Source organism: Arachis stenosperma, chromosome 4 (genome assembly GCF_014773155.1).
Source record: "Arachis stenosperma cultivar V10309 chromosome 4, arast.V10309.gnm1.PFL2, whole genome shotgun sequence".
Taxonomy (NCBI): domain Eukaryota; kingdom Viridiplantae; phylum Streptophyta; class Magnoliopsida; order Fabales; family Fabaceae; genus Arachis; species Arachis stenosperma.
The window spans coordinates 65090276-65111778 of NC_080380.1; the positions used below are offsets into that span (position 1 = coordinate 65090276).

At 39.2% G+C, this 21503-nt stretch overlaps 1 non-coding gene across 1 annotated transcript; it reads right to left on the bottom strand.

Annotated features, from left to right (window-relative positions):
• Positions 1–209: 209 nt before the first annotated feature.
• On the bottom strand, positions 210–313 carry LOC130978322 (small nucleolar RNA R71). The gene has a single exon (XR_009085972.1). It is a non-coding gene; the product is annotated as a small nucleolar RNA R71 (small nucleolar RNA).
• Positions 314–21503: the final 21190 nt, after the last annotated feature.

The window sequence follows — 21503 nt, forward strand, 5'->3', positions numbered from 1 at the left end:
ACCAGTTTTTAACTGAGTTCTTGCAGATTTGTGAGACTGTAAAGATGAATGGAGTAGATCCTGAAGTCTACAGGCTCATGCTTTTCCCTTTTGCTGTAAGAGACAGAGCTAGAACATGGTTGGACTCACAACCTAAAGATAGCCTGGACTCTTGGGATAAGCTGGTCACGGCCTTCTTGGATAAATCCTTTCCTCCTCAAAAGCTGAGCAAGCTTAGAGTGGATGTTCAGACCTTCAAGCAAAAAGATGGTGAATCCCTCTATGAAGCTTGGGAAAGATACAAGCAGATGACCAAAAAGTGTCCTTCTGACATGTTTTCAGAATGGACCATATTAGATATATTCTATTATGGTCCATCTGAGTTTTCCAAGATGTCATTGGACCATTCTGCAGGTGGATCCATTCACTTAAAGAAAATGCCTGCAGAAGCTCAAGAACTTATTGACATGGTTGCAAATAACCAATTCTTGTACACTTCTGAGAGGAATTCCGTGAATAATGGGATGCCTCAGAGGAAGGGAATTCTTGAAATTGATGCTCTGAATGCCATATTGGCTCAGAACAAAGTGTTGACTCAGCAAGTTAACATGATTTCTCAAAGTCTGAATGGATGACAAAATGCATCCAACAGTACTAAAGAGGCAGCTTCTGAAGAAGCTTATGATCCTGAGAACCCTGCAATAGCAGAGGTAAATTACATGGGTGAACCTTATGGAAACACCTATAATTCATCATGGAGAAATCATCCAAATTTCTCATGGAAGGATCAACAAAAGCCTCAACAAGGGTTTAATATCGGTGGAAGAAACAGGCTCAGCAATAACAAGCCTTTTCCATCATCTTCTCAGCAACAGACAGAGAATTCTGAGCAGTGCCCCTCTAATTTAGCAAATTTAGTCTCTGATCTGTCTAAGGCCACTTTAAGTTTCATGAGTGAAACAAGGTCCTCCATCAGAAATTTGGAGGCACAAGTGGGCCAGCTGAGTAAGAAAGTCATTGAAACTCCTCCCAGTATTCTCCCAAGCAATACAGAAGAGAATCCAAAAGGAGAGTGCAAGGCCATTGAGGTAATCAATATGGCCGAATGCACAAGGGAGGAGAAGGACAAAAATCCTAGTGAGGAAGACCTCCTGGGACATCTCTCAAACAAGAAGGAGTTCCCTATTGAAGACCTAAAGGAATCTGAGGCTCATATGGAGACCATAGAGACTCCATTAAATCTCCTTCTGCCATTTATGAGCTCTGAAGATTATTCTTCCTCTGAAGAGGATGAAGATGTAACTGGAGAGCAAGTTGCTCAATATCTAGGAGCCATCATGAAGCTGAATGCAAGTTATTTGGTAATGAGACTTGGGAAGGTGAACCTCCCTTGCTCATTAGTGAACTTGATACATGGGTTCAGCAAACTCTACCTCAAAAGAAACAAGATCCTGGGAAATTCTTAATACCCTGTACCATAGGCACCATGACCTTTGAAAAAGCTCTGTGTGACCTGGGGTCAGGCATAAATCTTATGCCACTCTCTGTAATGGAGAAGCTGGGGATCATTGAGGTACATCCTGCCTTATTCTCATTACAATTGGCAGACAAGTCAGTAAGACAAGTGGTGCACGAAATTGCAATCACACTTTTGCAATTCCGCACAACTAACCAGCAAATGCACTAGGTCGTCCAAGTAATACCTTACGTGAGTAAGGGTCGATCCCACAGAGATTTTCGGCTTGAAGCAAGCTATGGTTATCTTCTAACTCTTAGTCAGGATATCAATAATTCTCAGGTTTAATTGTGAAAAGTAGAAGAACATGAAATAAATACTTGTTTTGCAGTAATGGAGAACAGGTTGAGGTTTTGGAGATGCTCTATCTTCTGATTCTCTACTTTCCTACTGTCTTCTTCTTCATGCACGCAAGGTTCCTTCCATGGCAAGCTGTATGTAGGGTTTCACTGTTGTCAATGGCTACCTCCCATCCTCTCAGTGAAAATGTTCAATGCTCTCTGTCACAGCATGGCTATTCATCTGTCGATTCTCGATCATGTCGGAATAGAATCCAGTGATTCTTTTATGTCTGTCACTAACGCCCCACAATCGTGAGTTTGAAGCTCATCACAGTCATTCAATCCCTGAATCCTACTCAGAATACCACAAACAAGGTTTAGACCTTCCGGATCCTCAAAAATGTCCGCCAATATATTCTAGCTTATACCACGAAGATTCTGGCTAAAGAATCCAAGATATATCCACTCAATCTAAAGTAGAATGGAGGTGGTTGTCAGGCACACGTTCATAGGTGAGAATGATGATGAGTGTCACGGATCATCACATTCATCAAGTTGAGGAGCAAGTGATATCTTAGAATGGAAACAAGCGTGTTTGAATGAAAAAACAGTAGTATTTGCATTAATCCATCAAGACACAGCAGAGCTCCTCACCCCCAATTGGGAGCACGCCAATTGGGCTTCTGTAGCTCTAGAAAATCCACTTCGAGTGTAGGGAGGTCAAAATCCAACAGCATCTGCAGTCCTTTTTCAGCTTTTGAATCAGATTTTTGCTCAGGTCACTCAATTTCAGCCAAAAATTACCTAAAATCATAGAAAAACACACAAACTCATAGTAAAGCCCAGAGAAGTGAATTTTAAATAAAAACTCATAAAAACATACTAAAAACTAACTAAAATGTATTAAAAACATACTAAAAACAGTGCCAAAAAGCGTATAAATTATCCGCTCATCACAATACCAAACTTAAATTGTTGCTTGTCCCCAAGCAACTGAAAATCAAATAGGATAAAAAGAAGAGAACATACTATAGACTCCAAAATATCAATGAAACTTAGCTCCAATTAGATGAGCGGGACTAGTAACTTTTTGCCTCTGAACAGTTTTGGCATCTCACTTTATTCTTTGCAGTTTAGAATGATTGGCATCTATAGGAACTCAGAATTCAGATAGTATTATTGATTCTCCTAGTTAAGTATGATGATTCTTGAACACAGCTACTTTATGAGTCTTGGCTGTGGCCCAAAGCACTCTGTCTTCCAGTATTACCACCGGATACATACATGCCACAGACATATAACTGGGTAAACCTTTTCAGATTGTGACTCAGCTTTGCTAGAGTCCCCAATTAGAGGTGTCCAGGGTTCCTAAGCACGCTCTTTTTGCCTTGGATCACTTTTTATTTTTACCCTTGCCTTTTTGTTTAAAAGGGCTATTGGCTTTTTTTGCTTGCTTTTCTTTTTTGAATTCACTGCTTTTTCTTGCCTAAAGAATCAATCTGATGATTTTTCAGATCCTCAATAACATTTCTCCTTTTCTATCATTCTTTCAAGAGCCAACAAGTTTAACATTCTTTAATCAACAAATTCAAAAGATATATGCACTGTTCAAGCATTCATTCAGAAAACAAAAAGTATTGTCACCACATCAAACTAATTCAACTAGTTTCAGAGATGAATTCGAAATCCTGTACTTCTTGTTCTTTTGTGATTAAAGCATTTTTCATTTAAGAGAGGTGATGGATTCATAGGACATTCATAGCTTTAAGACATGAACCTTAAATTTTGTTAATCATGAATTAAGAACAAGACTAAAAAATAAATATAAGATAAGACTAATAGTAATAGAAAACAAAAATTTAAATGACTCTAAAATAGACTCCTAATGATAGAGGTTATCACAGAGTTAGGACTCAACAACCTTGATTTTGAGAAGTGGATGCTCCCTCGACTTGTGGGGTATTTGACCCTTCAAGGGAGAGCTTCTGGCGCTTCAGCTCCTGTAGCTCACGCCCCTGCTTCTCTTGATCCTTCAGCAATTTGCAGAGCATGCAGTTTTGATTCTGCTATTCTTCCTTAATTTGTTCCATAGTTTCTTGCAACTTGGCAACAGATGCTTCTAGGCTAGCCCAGTAGTCAATTTCAAGAAGGTCAGGGAGGAATTCCTGCGCCCTCCTTTTGATAGAGTTATCTTGCATTTGTCATTCCATTGACTTCTTGGTGATTGGATGTTCAATTGGGATGAATTCATCTACTCCCATCCTCACCCTAGCATCTTTACAAAGCAAAGAGATTAAGCTTGGGTAAGCCAGTTTGGCTTCAGTGGAGTTCTTGTTTGCAATTGTGTAAATCGCACAAGCAATCAGATGATGAATCTCCACTTCTTTTCCCAGCATAATGCAATGAACCATCACTGCTCTCTTGACCGTGACCTCAGAACGGTTGCTAATGGGCAATATAGAACGTCCAATGAAGTCTAGCCAACCTCTTGCAATTGGTTTGAGATCTCCCCTCTTGAGTTGGTTTGGGACACCTTTTGAATTGGTTGTCCACTTGGTTCCAGGGAGGCATATGTCCTCTAGAACTTGATCCAACCCCTTATCTACTCTCACCATTCTCCTATTAAAGGATTCAGGATCATCTTGTAGTTGAGGCAATTTGAAGACCTCTCTTATTTTGTCCAGATGGAAGTAAATAATTCTCCCTTTGACCATGGTTCTGTAAGTATGAAAAGTAGTTCCAGTCATTCTCTGCTTATCTGTCAGCCACAGATTTGAGTAGAATTCCTAAACCATGTTTCTTCCAACCCTTGTCTCAGGGTTGGTTAGAATTTCCCATCCTCTGTTTTGAATTTGCTCTTGGATCTCCGAATATTCATCTTCTTTAAGATCAAATCTGACTTCCGGGATCACTGACCTCAGACCCATTATTTTGTGGTAATGGTCTGCATGTTCTTTGGTTAAGAACTTCTCTTGATTCCAAAGATTCTTTGGATTATTCTCTTTCTTGCCTTTTGAATTGGTTTGTTTTCCCTTAGGAGCCATGATCTTGATAAATCTTGGCTTAGTGATCACGGAAAAGCACACCAAACATAGAGGTTTGCTTGCCCTCAAGCAAAAGAATGGAAAGAGGAGAGAGAGGAGGAAAGCAAATTCGAATGGTGGGGAGAGGGGGATGGCCGAATGTGTATTTATAAGGGAGGGGGAGAGATTTCGAAAATTTTGAAGGAGATTTGAGAAGATATGGAAAGAATTTGAGAAGATATTTGATTTTTTTGAAGAAGATTTGGAAAGGATTTGAAAGAGATTTGAAGAATGATTTAGATAATTGTTTAATTTTTGAAATTCAAAGGCGAATGATGAAAGTTTGTAATGTCTTTATGCAGAAAATGATGGATCAAAATAAGAAACTTTGAAAAAATTTGAAGTGGAAAACAAAATCTCTGTCCCCTACCTTTCTGGCGTTAAACGCCCAGAATCGTATCCATTATGGCGTTTAACGCCCAAATAGTGGCCATTATGGGCGTTTAACGCCCAGCCAGGTACCCTGGCTGGCGTTAAACGCCAGAAACCCCTTCATCACTGGGCGTTTTGCTAAACGCCCAGGATGCTGCAATCCTAGCGTTAAACGCCCAGAATGGTACCCATTCTGGTGTTTAACGCCCAAAATGGTACCTTTACTGGTGTTAAACGCCCAGAATGGTATCCATTATGGCGTTTAACGCCCATAGTACTCTTTACTAGCGTTTTCTTGCCAGCAAACTCCTTTTCTCTGCTTTTTGCACTGAATCCTTCTGTAACTCTGTGAATTCCTTCAATTTTGATGATCAACCTTTGAAGAATGTATGTCAGTATTCTATTAAGTAAAATAAATCACCTGCTAATAGCTGGGTTGCCTCCCAGCAAATGCTTCTTTATTGTCTTTAGCTGGACCTTTACTGTGCTTCATTAAAGCCTCAGTTTTGAGCATTCTTGCTCAAAATTGCTTTCAAGATAATGTTTGATCCTCAGTCCATTAACAATGAACTTTTTATCAGAATCAATATCTTGAAGCTCAACATATCCATATGGTGACACTCCTGTAATCACATACGGACCCCTCCACCGGGATTTAAGTTTTCCTAGGAATAATCTGAGCCTAGAGTTGAAGAGTAGAACTTTTTGTCCTGGTTCAAAGACTCTGGATGACAACTTCTTGTCATGCCACTTCTTTGCCTTTTCCTTATAAATTTTTTGCATTTTCAAAGGCACTGAGTCTGAACTCCTCTAGCTCATTTAGCTGGAGCAATCTTTTTTCACCAGCTAACTTAGCATCCATGTTTAGGAATCTGGTTGCCCAGTAGGCTTTATGTTCCAGTTCCACGGGCAGATGACAGGCCTTCCCATACACAAGTTGGTATGGAGGGGTTCCTATAGGAGTCTTGAATGCTGTTCTGTATGCCCACAGAGCATCATCTAAGCTCTTTGCCCAATCCTTTCTATGGGCAATAACAGTCCATTCCAGGATTCTTTTTAGCTCTCTATTAGAGACTTCAGCTTGCCCATTTGTCTGTGGATGATACGGAGTTGCTACTTTGTGGCTAATTCCATATCAGACCATAGAAGAGTACAACTGTTTATTGCAGAAATGAGTGCCCCCATCACTGATTAGTACTCTGGGAACACCAAACCTGCTGAAGATGTGTTTCTGGAGGAATTTCAGTACGGTCTTAGTATCATTATTGGGAGTGGCAATTGCTTCTACCCATTTAGATACATAGTCTACTGCCACCAGAATATAAGTGTTTAAGTATGATGGTGGGAAGGGACCCATGAAGTCAATACCCCATACATCAAACAACTCAATCTCTAAGATCCCTTGTTGAGGCATGGCGTAACCATGAGGCAAGTTACCAGCTCTTTGGCAACTGTCACAGTTACGTACAAACTCTCGGGCATCCCTATAGAGAGTAGGCCAGTAGAAGCCACATTGGAGGACCTTAGTGGCTGTTCGCTCACTTCCGAAATGTCCCCCATACTGCGATCCATGACAATGCCATAGGATCCTTTGTGCTTCCTCTCTAGGTACTGATGACATGTCACCATGTCATGTTTTTCTATGCTTTTTCATACAAGAAATTTATGATTAGTGCTTAAATATTGCATTCTTTGGTGCTTAAATGGTACATTTCTTTGATCTTTTGATTTGATAAACTTTGTAGGAAATAAGAAGAAAAAGAAGCAAAAAGAGCACAAAATAAGCTAAAAAAAGAAAAGAGGAATTTTGGGCACACTTTGAAGTTGGAGCACACTTTGGAGGCTTAGGCCACGCTTCTAAAAGCGTGACCCATGACCAAATCAAGGAAGAAAAGCGTGGCCCAAAGGAAGAAAAGCGTGGCTCAAAACAAAGAGCAAGAGAGGACAAAAAGCTTGAGCTAAAGTTTGTCTCAAACTTTAGCTCAAACTTTTGGAGGAGCTTGACTACACCCTGGAGCAAAAGCTTACGCCAACGTTTGCCTCAAGCTTTTTGGCAAACGTTGGCATCACAAAACAAACACCCTGGAGGAAAAAGCTTGCGCCAACGTTTGCCTCAAACTTTTTAGCAAACGTTGGCGCCACACACCACAACAGCCTAAAGGGGTATACTTCCAACAAGAATAACTTGAGCTACAGAGCTCCAAATGAGGTGTTTCAAAAAGCAATGGAAAAGTAGGAATTGAGAGCTTTCCAAGAATATATGGCACTGCATGGTGGATACTAAAATTGAGGGAGAAAACTGCCCCGCAATGTGCATAAACGAACATGGTGGCAACCTGCAGTGAGGCCAACTGACCTCTGCACCTTCGACGGAGTATAACTCGAGCTGTAGAGCTCCAAATGATGCGCTTCCAACAGCATTGGAAAGTAGACATTCAGGGATTTCCAACAATATATAATAGTATGGGGTGGACAATACGTTTGAGCCTCCAGAACTGGCGTTTTTGACCACGTTTGAGGGCAAACTTTACCTCAAACGCTGCACACCAAAGCCAGCGACCTTGTCCTCTTCAAATGAGCATAACTTGAGTTGTAGATGTCTAATTGAGGTGATTCCAATTGGGTTAGAAAGCTGACATTCAGAGCTTTCTAACAATATATAATAGTCTATAGTGGGCATGAAAATTGCAACGTTGACAAGCAGACAAAGTAGTACCCCAACATGCATGCAAGAAGGCCCAACGTTTGGCTAAAAGTTTGACCCCAAACTTTAGCCCAAACGTTGGTAGCAGCAAATGAGGGCAGCTGGTATAAAAAGTTTGAGTAAAAGTTTGCCTCAAACTTTTACTCAAGCTTTTATGATTCATGGCCCGGTTCACAATGGGTTTCTCTCCAACTCCAAGAGCAATCAATAGAGGCTTTTGTCAACCCAATTCCATCAAGAGCAAGGGCCCAATTGACACCACTCAAAGGCACAAGAGATAGTTAGAATAGAAATTTCATTTTAGTTGTAATTTGTTTTGAATTTCATTTTCATTTTGTAAAAATGCCTATAAATAGGCATCTGTTTCATTTTATTAAGGGAGGCGAGCTCCACTAGGGAGCATTAGGATTAGAAAACTCTCTCTTTAATTTCATTTCTGTTTTGAATCTTGGGTTGAGCATTGAAGGAATTCTGTTTCAATCTCACCTTGAGAATTCTCTCTGTTTTCTTCTTCTGCAATTTTAATTTCTCCTTTACTACAAGTTCCTTTGCTGCAAGTTTACAATTTAATTTACATTGAGCTTGATTTTGATCTTTGGTTCTCATTGCTTTCTGTTCTCACTGAATTTAATTTACTTTCAAGCGATTTAATTCTTCTGCAAGTGCTCTGCATTTTACATTTCTGTTCATGATCTGATTTATTTTTCCTGCAAGTTTCTCTAAGCTTTGATCTATTGCTCTCTTTAATTTCCAGCACCCACTCCCCTTTACATTTAATGCATTTTATATTTCTTGTCATTTAAGATTCTTGTAGTTTACATTTCTTGCCCTTTAAGTTACTTGCCAATTTACATTCTGCAACTTTAAATTCATTGTCATTTACTTTCTGTTGGCTACAATTTCACACAATTCTCTAAATGTTAGCTTGACTAAACTAATCACCCACTAAAATTGCTTGATCCATCAATCCCTGTGGGATCGACCTCACTCCCGTGAGTTTTACTACTTGATGCGACCCGGTATACTTGCCGGTGAGTTTTGTGTCCGATCGTTTTCCGCACATCAGGTACACATCTGCGGATCAATCCGTCTGCACATCTCTTAAAGAGATATGGCTCATCCCATAGGTAGTACTTGGCATCTGAAATTAATTTTTTTCTTTGCACTCTGCTGTACTCCTAGGGTATGAACCTCACAGCTTTATAGTTTACAATGTCTGCAAACCATGGAGCTTCCTGAATGGCAAAGAGTTGCTCATCGGGAAAGGTCTCAGAGATCTCAGTAGAGGGGAGGGACGCCCCAGCTACTGGTTCTATCCAAGACAGATGATCAGCTACCTGGTTCTCTATCCCTTTCCTGTCTCTTATTTCTATATCAAACTCTTGCAGAAGCAACACCCACCTTATGAGCCTGGGTTTTGAATCCTGCTTTGTGAGTAAGTATTTAAGAGCAGCATGGTCAGTGTACACAATCACTTTTGACCCTACTAAGTAGGACCTAAACTTGTCAATGGCATAAACCACTGCAAGTAACTCTTTTTCTGTGGTTGTGTAATTCTTCTGTGCATCATTTAGAACACGACTAGCATAATAAATGACGTGCAGAAGCTTGTTGTGCCTCTGTCCCAACACTGCACCAATGGCATGGTCACTGGCATCACACATTAGTTCAAATGGTAATGTCCAATCTGGTGCAGAGATGACTGGTGCTGTGACCAGCTTGGCTTTCAGGGTCTCAAACGCCTGCAGACACTCTGTGTCAAACACAAATGGCGTGTCAGCAGCTAGCAGGTTGCTTAGAGGTTTTGCAATTTTTGAAAAGTCTTTTATGAACCTTCTGTAAAATTCTGCATGCCCTAGAAAGCTTCTGATTGCCTTAACATTGGTAGGTGGTGGTAATTTTTCAATTACTTCTATCTTTGCTTGATCCACCTCTATTCCCTTGCCTAAAATTTTGTGCCCAAGGACAATTCCTTCAGTCACCATAAAGTGACATTTCTCCCAGTTTAAGACCAGGTTAGTCTCTTGGCACCTTTTCAGGACAAGTGCTAGATGATTAAGACAGGAGCTGAATGAGTCTCCATATATTGAGAAGTCATCCATGAAGACTTCCAGGAACTTCTCTACCATATCAGAGAAGACGGATAGCATGCATCTCTAAAAAGTTGCAGGTGCATTACACAAACCAAAAGGCATTCTTCTATAGGCAAACACGCCAGAAGGGCAAGTGAATGCTGTTTTCTCTTGGTCTTGAGGATCTACTGCAATTTGGTTGTAACCTGAATAACCATCCAAAAAGCAGTAATAATTATGACCCACTAGTCTTTCTAGCATTTGGTCTATGAATGGTAAAGGAAAATGATCCTTTCTGGTGGCTGTATTGAGCCTTCTGTAGTCAATACACATACGCCACCCTGTAACTGTTCTTGTGAGAACCAGTTCATTCTTTTCATTATGAACCACTGTCATGCCTCCCTTCTTGGGGACAACTTGGACAGGGCTCACCCAGGGGCTATCAGAAATAGGATAAATAATCCTAGCCTCTAGTAACTTAATGACCTCTTTCTGCACCACCTCCTTCATGGCTGGATTTAGCCGCCTCTGTGGTTGAACCACTGGCTTGGCATTATCTTCCAATAGGATCTTGTGCATGCATCTTGCTGGGCTAATGCCCTTAAGATCACTTGTGGACCACCCAAGAGCTGTCTTATGTGTCCTTAGCACTTGAATTAGTGCTTCCTCTTCTTGTGAGTTTAAAGCAGAGCTCATGATCACTGGAAAAGTGTCACCTTCTCCCAGAAATGCATACTTCAAGGATGGTGGTAGTGGCTTGAGCTCGGGTCTAGGAGGTTTATCCTTTTCCTGAGGAATTTTCAGAGGTTCTTTTATTTCCTCTGGTTCCTCCAGGTTAGGCTGAACATCTTTAAAGATATCCTCAAGCTCAGATTCGAGACTCTCAGTCATATTGATCTCTTCCACTAAAGAGTCAATAATATCAGCGCTCATGCAGTCATTTGATGTGTCTGGATGCTGCATAGCTTTGACAGCATTCAACTTGAACTCATCCTCATTGACTCTCAAGGTCACTTCCCCTTTTTGTACATCAATGAGAGTTCGTCCAGTTGCTAGGAAGGGTCTTCCTAGGATGAGAGTTGCACTCTTGTGCTCCTCTATTTCCAGCACTACAAAGTCAGTTGGAAAGGCAAATGGCCCAACCTTGACAATCATGTCCTCAATTATGCCTGATGGATATTTAATGGAGCCATCGGTAAGTTGGAGACATATCCGGGTTGGTTTGACTTCTTCAGTCAACCCAAGCTTTCTGATAGTGGATGCAGGTATTAGGTTGATACTTGCTCTAAGGTCACATAGGGCTGTCTTGGTACAAGCACCTTTTAATGTGCATGGTATCATAAAGCTTCCTGGATCTTGAAGCTTCTTTGGTAAGCTTTTCAGAATGACTGCACTACATTCTTCAGTGAGAAACACTTTTTCGGTTTCTCTCCAATCCTTCTTATGACTTAAGATCTCTTTCATGAACTTAGCATAAGAAGGTATTTGCTCAAGTGCCTCTGCAAACGGAATTTTTATTTCAAGAGTCCTTAGATAGTCTGCAAAGCGGGCAAATTGTTCATCCTGTTCCGCTTGGTGGAGTTTCTGAGGATAAGGCATCTTGGCTCTATATTCTTCAACCTTAGTTGCTGCAGGTTTATTCCCTACAGAGGTGGTTGGAGAAGCCTTCTTAGAGGGGTTACTATCAGCACTTTTAGGTGTCTGATTCCTCATTGGCGTTTGAACGCCAGAACTGGGCAAGGAATGGGCGTTTAACACCAACTTTTCCCCATTTTCTGGCGTTTGAACGCCAGGAGTATTCCTCTCTGGGCTCTTACTGTCCTCAGAGGGATTTTGGGCAGTGGTTTGGTTACCCTTTGTCAGTTGTTCCTTTCTTGGCTTTTTGCTACTTTGAGCAGTGTTATTTAATGTCTTCCCACTCCTTAGTTGAACTGCTTGGCATTCTTCTGTTATCTGTTTAGATAACTGCTATTTTGTCTGATTCAACTGTGATTCTATATTCTTGTTAGAAATTTTAGTTTCTTGGAGCATCTCTTTAAATTCTGCTAACTGTTTTGTCATCAGGAGTAATTGTTGATTAAGCTCAACAACCTGTTCTTGAGGATTAGGATCAGTAGTTACTGCCATGGCTTCTTCTTTTGTAGAGGGCTCACTGCTAGAGTATAAATGGTGATTTCTAGCAACAGTATCTATGAGTTCTTGAGCCTCTTCAATCATCTTTCTCATGTGTATAGATCCACCAGCTGAGTGGTCTAAAGACATCTGAGCTTTTTCTGTAAGCCCATAGTAGAAGATGTCTAACTGTACCCACTCTGAAAACATTTCAGAGGGGCATTTCCTTAGCATACCTCTGTACCTCTCCCAGGCATTATAAAGGGATTCATTATCCTCTTGTTTAAAGCCTTGGATGTCCAGCCTCAGCTGTGTCATCCTTTTTGGAGGGTAAAATTGATTCAGGAATTTGTCTGATAACTGTCTCCATGTTTTTATACTTCCTGTGGGTTGGTTATTCAACCATCTCTTAGCTTGATTTTTTACAGCAAATGGAAACAGTAATAATCTATAGACATCCTGATCCACCTCTTTATCACGTACTGTGTCAGCAATTTGTAAGAACTGTGCCAGAAACTCAGTAGGTTCTTCCTGTGGAAGACCGGAATACTAGCAATTTTGCTGCACCATGATAATGAGTTGAGGATTTAGCTCAAAGCTGCTTGCTTTAATGGGAGGTATACAGATGCTACTCCCATATGCAGCTGTAATGGGGTTAGCATATGACCCCAGAGTCCTTCTGGACTGCTCAATTCCACTTAGGTCCATGATGGAAAAAGGGAGATGATATGGATTGCAAGTAGATTATTATTATTTTTTTATTTTATTTAATTAAAAGTGACCGAAAATAATAAGCTAAAATAAATGGAAAAGAAAATAAAATAAAATTTTGAAAATTGAAAGAAAATAAAATCAAAGCAAATTGAAAACTAAATTAATTAATTAATTAAAAAGATTTTGAAATTAGCAATTAAAAAGATATGATTGAAAATTATTTTTAAAAAGATATGATTGAAAAGATATGATTGAAGAAATTAAAAAGATTTGAAAAGATCAATTTTTGAAATTAGAATTTTGACTTGACTAAAAAAGATATGATTTTGAAAATTAGTGCAAAATTTTGAAGATTTAAAGGAAAACATAAAGAAGACACCAAACTTAGAAATTTTTAGAAAATCACACACAAATTTTCGAAAACCTAAAGGAAAACACAAGGAAGACACCAAACTTAGAATTTTTAAAGATCAAGAAAGGATTAAAAACATGCAAATTCGAAAAATTAAAAGAAAACAAAAGCATGCAATTGACACCAAACTTAAAATATGAAACTAAACTCAAATAAAAGACTCTAAACCAACAAAAATAAAATATTCCTAATCTAAGCAACAAGATAAACCGTCAGTTGTCCAACCTCGAACAATCCCCGGCAAGTTATTTGGTAATGAGACTTGGGAAGGTGAACCTCCCTTGCTCATTAGTGAACTTGATACATGGGCTCAGGAAACTCTACCTCAAAAGAAACAAGATCCTGGGAAATTCTTAATACCATGTACCATAGGCACCTTGACCTTTGAAAAAGCTCTGTGTGACCTGGGGTCAAGCATAAATCTTATGCCACTCTCTGTAATGGAGAAGCTGGGGATCATTGAGGTACAGCTTGCCTTATTCTCATTACAATTGGCAGACAAGTCAGTAAGACAAGTGGTGCACGAAATTGCAATCACACTTTTGCAATTCCGCACAACTACCCAGCAAATGCACTGGGTCGTCCAAGTAATACCTTATGTGAGTAAGGGTCGATCCCACGGAGATTGTCGACTTGAAGCAAGCTATGGTTATCTTGTAACTCTTAGTTAGGATATCAATAATTCTCAGGTTTAATTGTGAAAAGTAGAAGAACATGAAATAAATACTTGTTTTGCAGTAATGGAGAACAGGTTGAGGTTTTGGAGATGCTCTATCTTCTGAATCTCTGCTTTCCTAATGTCTTCTTCTTCATGTACGCAAGGCTCCTTCCATGGAAAGCTATATGTAGGATTTCACCGTTGTCAATGGCTACCTCCTATCCTCTCAGTGAAAATGTTCAACGCACTCTGTCACAGCATGGCTATTCATCTGTCGGTTCTCGATCATGTCGGAATAGAATCCAGTGATTCTTTTGCGTCTGTCACTAACGCCCCACAATCGCGAGTTTGAAGCTCGTCACAGTCATTCAATCCCTGAATCCTACTCAGAATACCACAGACAAGGTTTAGACCTTCCGGATCCTCAAGAATGGCCGCCAATATATTCTAGCTTATACCACGAAGACTCTGGCTAAAGAATCCAAGAGATATCCACTCAATCTAAAGTAGAATGGAGGTGGTTGTCAGGCACATGTTCATAGGTGAGAATGATGATGAGTGTCACGGATCATCACATTCATCAAGTTGAGGAGCAAGTGATATCTTAGAATGGAAACAAGCGTGTTTGAATGAAAAAACAGTAGTAATTGCATTAATCCATCAAGACACAGCAGAGCTCCTCACCCCCAACCATGGGGTTTAGAGACTCATGCCATAGAAGGTACAATATGAAACGTGTAAAGTGTCATCAAGTCCAGATACAATGTCAAAAGATCCTATTTATAGTGAACTAGTAACCTAGGATATACAGAAATGAGTAAATGACGTAAAAATCCACTTCCGGGGTCCACTTGGTGTGTGCTTGGGCTGAGCATTGAAGCTTTCATGTGTAGAGACTTTTCCTGGAGTTAAACGCCAGCTTTTGTGCCAGTTTGGGCATTTAACTCCAACTTTTGTGCCAGTTCCGATGTTAAACGCCGGGAATTCTGAAGCTGATTTGCAACGCCAGTTTGGGCCATCAAATCTCAGGCAAAGTATAGACTATTATACATTGCTGGAAAGACCAGGATGTCTACTTTCCAACGCAATTGAGAGCACGCCAATTGAGCTTCTGTAGCTCTAGAAAATCTACTCTGAGTGCAGGGAGGTCAGAATCCAACAGCATCTGCAGTCTTTTTTCAGCCTCTGAATCAGATTTTTGCTCAGGTCCCTCAATTTCAGCCAGAAATTACCTGAAATCACAGAAAAACACACAAACTCATAGTAAAGCCCAGAAAAGTGAATTTTAAATAAAAACTCATAAAAACATACTAAAAACTAACTAAAATGTACTAAAAACATACTAAAAACAGTGCCAAAAAGCGTATAAATTATCCGCTCATCAACAAGCTTATGGACGTGTTGGTAAAGGTTAAAGGCCTTTACATTCCTGCTGATTTCATAATCCTAGACACTAGGAAGGAAGAGGATGAATGCATCATCCTTGGAAGACCTTTCCTAGCCACAGCAGGTGCTGTAATAGATGTTAACAGAGGAGAATTAGTCCTTCAATTGAATGGGGACTACCTTGTGTTTAAGTCACACGGCCATCCCTCTGTAACAAAAGAGAGTAAGCATGTAGAGCTTCTCTCAATACAGAGACAAAAAGAGCCCCCACAATCAAACTCTAAGTTTGGTGTTGGGAGGCCACAACCAAACTCTAAGTTTGGTGTTGAGAAGCCCCCACATTCAAACTCTAAGTTTGGTGTTGGGAGGCCCTCATCATGCTCTGAACTTCTCTAAGATTCCATGAGAGCCCATTATCAAGCTAGTGACATTAAAAGAGCGCTTGTTGGGAGGCAACCCAATTTTTATTTATCTAATTTTATTTTTTATTTTATTGTTATTTTGTGTTTTAGTAGGTTCATGATCATGAGGAGTAACGAAAAAATATTAAAATTAAAAACAGAATCAAAAATAGCAGAAGAAAAATCACACCCTGGAGGAAGGACGTACTGGCGTTTAAACGCCAGTAAGATGCATCTGGCTGGCGTTCAACGCCAGAACAGAGCATGGATCTGGCGCTGAACGCCAGAAACAAGCAACATCCTGGCGTTTGAATGCCAAGAATGTGCCTTGAGGAAAGCTGGCGCTGAACGCCAGTAACAAGCATGCAACTGGCATTCATCGCCAGAAACATGCTGCACATGGGCGTTGAACGCCCAGAACGTGCATCACTTCGGCGTTTAAATGCCAGAATGGTATGTTAAGGCATTTTACATGCCTAATTGGTGCAGGGATGTAAATCCTTGACACCTCAGGATCTGTGGACTCCACAGGATCATCTCAGGATCTGTGGACCCCACAGGATCCCCACCTAACATATTCTCCCCTCTTCTCAACATTCATTCTCTCTTTCCAATAAACACTCTTCCCCAAAACCCTTCACCAATCACCTCAATCTCTCTTCCCAATTACCCATTCACCACTCACATCCATCCACTCTTCCCCATAAACCCCACCTACCTTCAAAATTCAAAAATCTTTCCCACCCAAACCCACCGAAATTAGCCGAACCTACCCTCTCCCCCCTCCCTATATATACCCCTCCATTCTGCTTAACTTTCACACAACACAAACCTCTCTTCTCCTTCTTGGCCGAATACACCTCTCCCCCTCTCCTCCATATTTTCTTCTTCTTCTTCTTCTTTTCTTTCTTCTCTTGCTCGAGGGCGAGCAATATTTTAAGTTTGGTGTGGTAAAAGCATAAGCTTTTTGTTTTTCCATAACCATTGATGGCACCCAAGGCCGGAGAATCCTCTAGAAAAGGAAAAGGGAAGACAAAAGCTTCCACCTCCGAGTCATGGGAGATAGAAAGATTCATCTCTAAAGCCCATCAAGACCACTTCTATGATGTTGTGGCCAAGAAGAAGGTGATCCCTGAGGTCCTTTTCAAGCTCAAGAAAAATGAGTATCCGGAGATCCGACATGAAATCCGAAGAAGAGGTTGGGAAGTCCTAACCAATCCTATGCAACAAGTTGGAATCTTAATGGTTCAAAAGTTCTATGCCAATGCATGGATCACTAGGAACCATGATCAAAGTAAGAACCCGAATCCAAAGAATTATATTACAATGGTTTGGGGGAAATACTTAGATTTTAATCCGGAAAATGTGAGGTTGGCATTCAACTTGCCCATGATGCAAGGAGATAAACGCCCCTACACTAGAAGGGTCAACTTTAATCAAAGGTTGGACCAAGTCCTTATGGACATATGTGTGGAAGGAGCTCAATGGAAAAGAGACTCCAAAGGCAAGCCGGTTCAACTAAGAAGGCTGGACCTCAAGCCTGTGGCTAGAGGATGGTTGGAGTTCATTCAACGCTCCATCATCCCCACTAGCAACCGATCTGAAGTCACTGTGGATCGGGCCATCATGATTCATAGTATCATGATTGGAGAAGAAGTAGAAGTTCATGAAGTCATCTCCCATGAATTCTACAAAATAGCCGATAAGTCCTCTACTTTGGCAAGGCTAGCTTTTTCTCATCTTATTTGCCATCTATGTTACTCAGCTGGAGTTATCATAGAAGGAGACATCCTCATTGAGGAGGATAAGCCCATCACTAAGAAAAGGATAGAGCAAACAAGAGAGCCCACTCATGGAGCCCAAGGGACGCATGAGGAAGCTCATCACCAAGAAATTCCGGAGATGCCTTAAGGGATGCACTTTCCTCCCAATAACTATTGGGAATAACTCACCACTTCCTTAGAAGATTTGAGTTACAATGTGGAACAATTAAGGGTGGAACATCAAGAGCACTCCATCATTCTCCATGAATTAAGAAAAGATCAAAGAGCAATGAGGGAGGAGTAACAAAGGCAAGGAAGGGACATAGAAGAGCTTAAGGGCCACGACCAAGACTCATAAAAGTAGCTGTGTTCAAGAATTAACATACTTAACTAGGAGAATCAATAACACTATCCGAAATTCTAAGTTCCTAGAGAAGCCAATCATTCTAAACTTCAAGGAAAAAAGTGAGATGCCAAAACTGTTTAGAAGCAAAAAGCTACAAGTCCCGCTCATCTAATTAGAATTAATATTCATTGATATTTTGGAATTTATAGTATATTCTCTTCTTTTTATCCTAATTGATTTTCAGTTGCTTAGGGACAAGCAACAATTTAAGTTTGGTGTTGTGATGAGCGGATAATTTATATGCTTTTTAGCATTGTTTTTAGGTAGTTTTTAATATAATATAGTTACTTTTAGGGATGTTTTCATTAGTTTTTATGCTAAATTCACATTTCAGGACTTTACTATGAGTTTGTGTGTTTTTCTGTGATTTCAGGTATTTTCTAGCTGAAATTGAGGGACCTGAGCAAAACTCTGATAGGAGGCTAACAAAGGACTGCTGATGCTGTTGGAATCTGACCTCCCTGCACTCGAAATGGATTTTCTGGAAGCAGTAAATGAAAACTCAGATTCAATTTTCAATTCTTAGAAATTATGCAGAAGATGAACAAAGATGGATTTCAGATCAAAGATTGAAACAGAATTCCTCCAACCTCAATCCAAAATTTCAAAACAAAGAGAAAAACTAAAGATAGAGCTCTCTACTACTACTACTCCCTAATGGAGCAACCCTCCTTCTAATCGAGCTCGAATTGATGCCTTTATATAGGCTTTACAAAGTGAAAATGAAAATAAAATTAAAACAAATTACAATAAAAATCCTAATCTAATTGATCCTTGTGCCTTTGAGAGATGATAATGGGCTTAGCTTGCTTTGGATTTGAGGGAGAATGGGTATTGGATGGCCTTGGTTCAATTGGTGAAGATTTGAGTTCAAAGGAAATTTTAATTGAATTTTGGCCCATGGGTGTTCCAGGAGGCTGATCTGCTATTGTGGAGGGCAGAGCAGTGAAGCTTTGTGTGGGGATGCATGTTGCATGCCAAGTGTGGGAGGGGCATCAGGATGCTGCCCTGCCCTTGTGGAGAGCAGGGCAGTGTTGTCATGGTGCGTCCAAGCTGCGCGCCCAAGCTCCCTTGCTGTGCGTCAATGTGTGCGTGCTGGCCGTGCCAAATTGTGCGCCATGCACCAAGGAATGTTGCTCTGCCCGAGCTTTCCAAGGGGAGTGCCAAGTTCAAATCCCATGGAGTGCATTGCTTGGCTTTTTCATCTTGGCACCTAATTCACGCATAAGGCTTGGCTTCCTAGAGATCCTTGGTTCGAAACTTGGTGGAGGAAGTTGCTGCAATTTTTTCTTGAATTTTCATGAAGAGAAGCACGACAATGCCCTGCTCTCCAAGAGGGCAGAGCAGAATAATGAGCGCTACTTTGCTTTGGAGTGAGGCTCCAACTTCGAACCTTGGTGGAAGCACTTTGGTTTATTTTCGCTTATTTTTTGCCCTTAAAGATGCCTTTCCCTTATGCCTCAATTGTATGCCACATATGGATTGCTATATATCGTTGGAAAGCTCTGAATGTCAGCTTTCCAACGCAACTGGAAGCACATCAATTGGACGTATGTAGCTCAAGTTATAGCCCTTTGAAGTAGGCATAATCATGCTGTGAGCGCCCAGATTTTAACTTAGCGAAAATTTGCTTCCAACCTCACTTTGTTTCATCATGATATTGCCCTGCCCTTGGCAAGAGCAGGGCAATGTGCGTGCTGGTTGCTTCCTCCTTTAATTTGGTCATGGGCCACGCTTTTAAAAGTGTGGCCTAAGGCTCCAAAGTGTGCTCCAACTTCAAAGTGTTCCCCAAAGCTCTTTTTTTTTCTCCTTTTTAGCTTATTTTGTGCTTCTTTGCTTCTTTTTCTTCTTATTTCCTACAAGATTTATAAAATTAAAAGATCAAGAAAATATATCATTTAAGCACAAAAGCATTCAATATTTAAGCATAAATCATCAATTTCTTGTATGAAAATCCATAGAAAAATAGGTATATGATGACATGTCATCACTGCTCATATAAAAAAGATGAGAACAAAAAAGAAGAGGAATCCTCTATGTCACAGTATAGAGATTCCTTTATGTAAGTAGAAGAAGAGAAGAAGAATAAGAATGAAGAAGGAAGGAGAAGAATTCAAACACAGAAAGGGAAGAGAGGGTTCGAATTATGAGTAGAAAAGAAGTGTTAGTAGATAAATAAAATAATAGAAAGAGATGAGAGAGAGGGGGAATTCAAATATTAACTAAAAGAGAAGAAAAATAATTTTGTTTTCGTTTTAAAATTTAGTTAGAATTCAAAAATTAAGAGAAGAAATAAAATAAAATTATAATTTAAAATAATTAGCTAATTAAAAAGAATTTTTCGAAAATTGGAGAGAGAAAAGTAGTTAGGTGGTTTTGAAAAAGATAAGAAATAGTAAAACAAAAAAAAAAGTCAATTAGTTAATTGAAAAAGATTTGAGAATTAATTTTGAAATGATAAGAAGTTAGAAAAGATATTTTGAAATTAAAGTTTGAAAAAGATATGATTTGAAAAAGATATGATTAAAAATATATAATTGAAATTTATTTTGAAATAGATTTGAAAAAGAAATTTTAAAAAAGATTTGATTTTGAAAATTGAAGTTGATGACTTGACTAACAAGAAACTAAAAGATATGATTCTAGACTTTAAAGATTGAACCTTTCTTAACAAGAAAGTAACAAACTTGAAATTTTTGAATCAAAAGATTAATTGTTAGTAAGAATTTCGAAAAATATGAAATAAAGATAAGAAAAAGATTTTGAAAGGTTTTGAAAAAGATTTTTGAAAATTTTCGAAAAACAAAGGAAAAAATCAAAAATATTTGATTTTAAAAAAGACTTTGAAAAGATAAATTTTTGAAATTGAAATCTTGAGTTGACTAACAAGAAACAACTTATTTTAAAATTTTTTGACTAAGTAAAATAAGGAAAGAGAAAAATATATTTTTCTATTTTTGAATTTTAATGAGGAAAGAGAAAAACAACTAAATGAATCAAGACGTAAAAATTTTGGATTAAAACAAATGATGCATGCAAGAACACAATGAATGTCAAGATGAACACCAAGAACACTTTGAAGATCATGATGAACATTAAGAACTTATTTTTGAAAATTTTTAAGAAAAGAAAAATATGTAAGACACTAAACTTAGAAATTTTTAATGTTTAGATACTAATAATTCAAAAAATGCATATGAAAAACAACAAAAGACACAAAACAAGAAAATATGAAGACCTAACAAGAAGACTTGTCAAGAACAACTTGAAGATCATGAAGAATGCAATGCATGAATTTTCCGAAAAATGCACAAATTTAAAAAAACATGTAATTGACATCAAACTTAAAAATTGACACCAGACTCAAACAAGAAACACAAAATATTTTTGTTTTTATGATTTTATTAATTTTTTTGAGAAAAACTAAAAAGAATAAAAATTTTGAAAGATTTTTTAAAACTTTTTGAAAATAAAATACTGGTTGAAAAAAAGAAGAAAATTACCTAATCTAAGCATCAAGATGAACCGTCAGTTGTCCAAACTAGAACAATCCCCGGCAACAGCGCCAAAAACTTGGTGCACAAAATTGTGATCTCAATGGCGCCAACAACTTGGTATGCAAAATTGTAATCTCAACTCTTTTT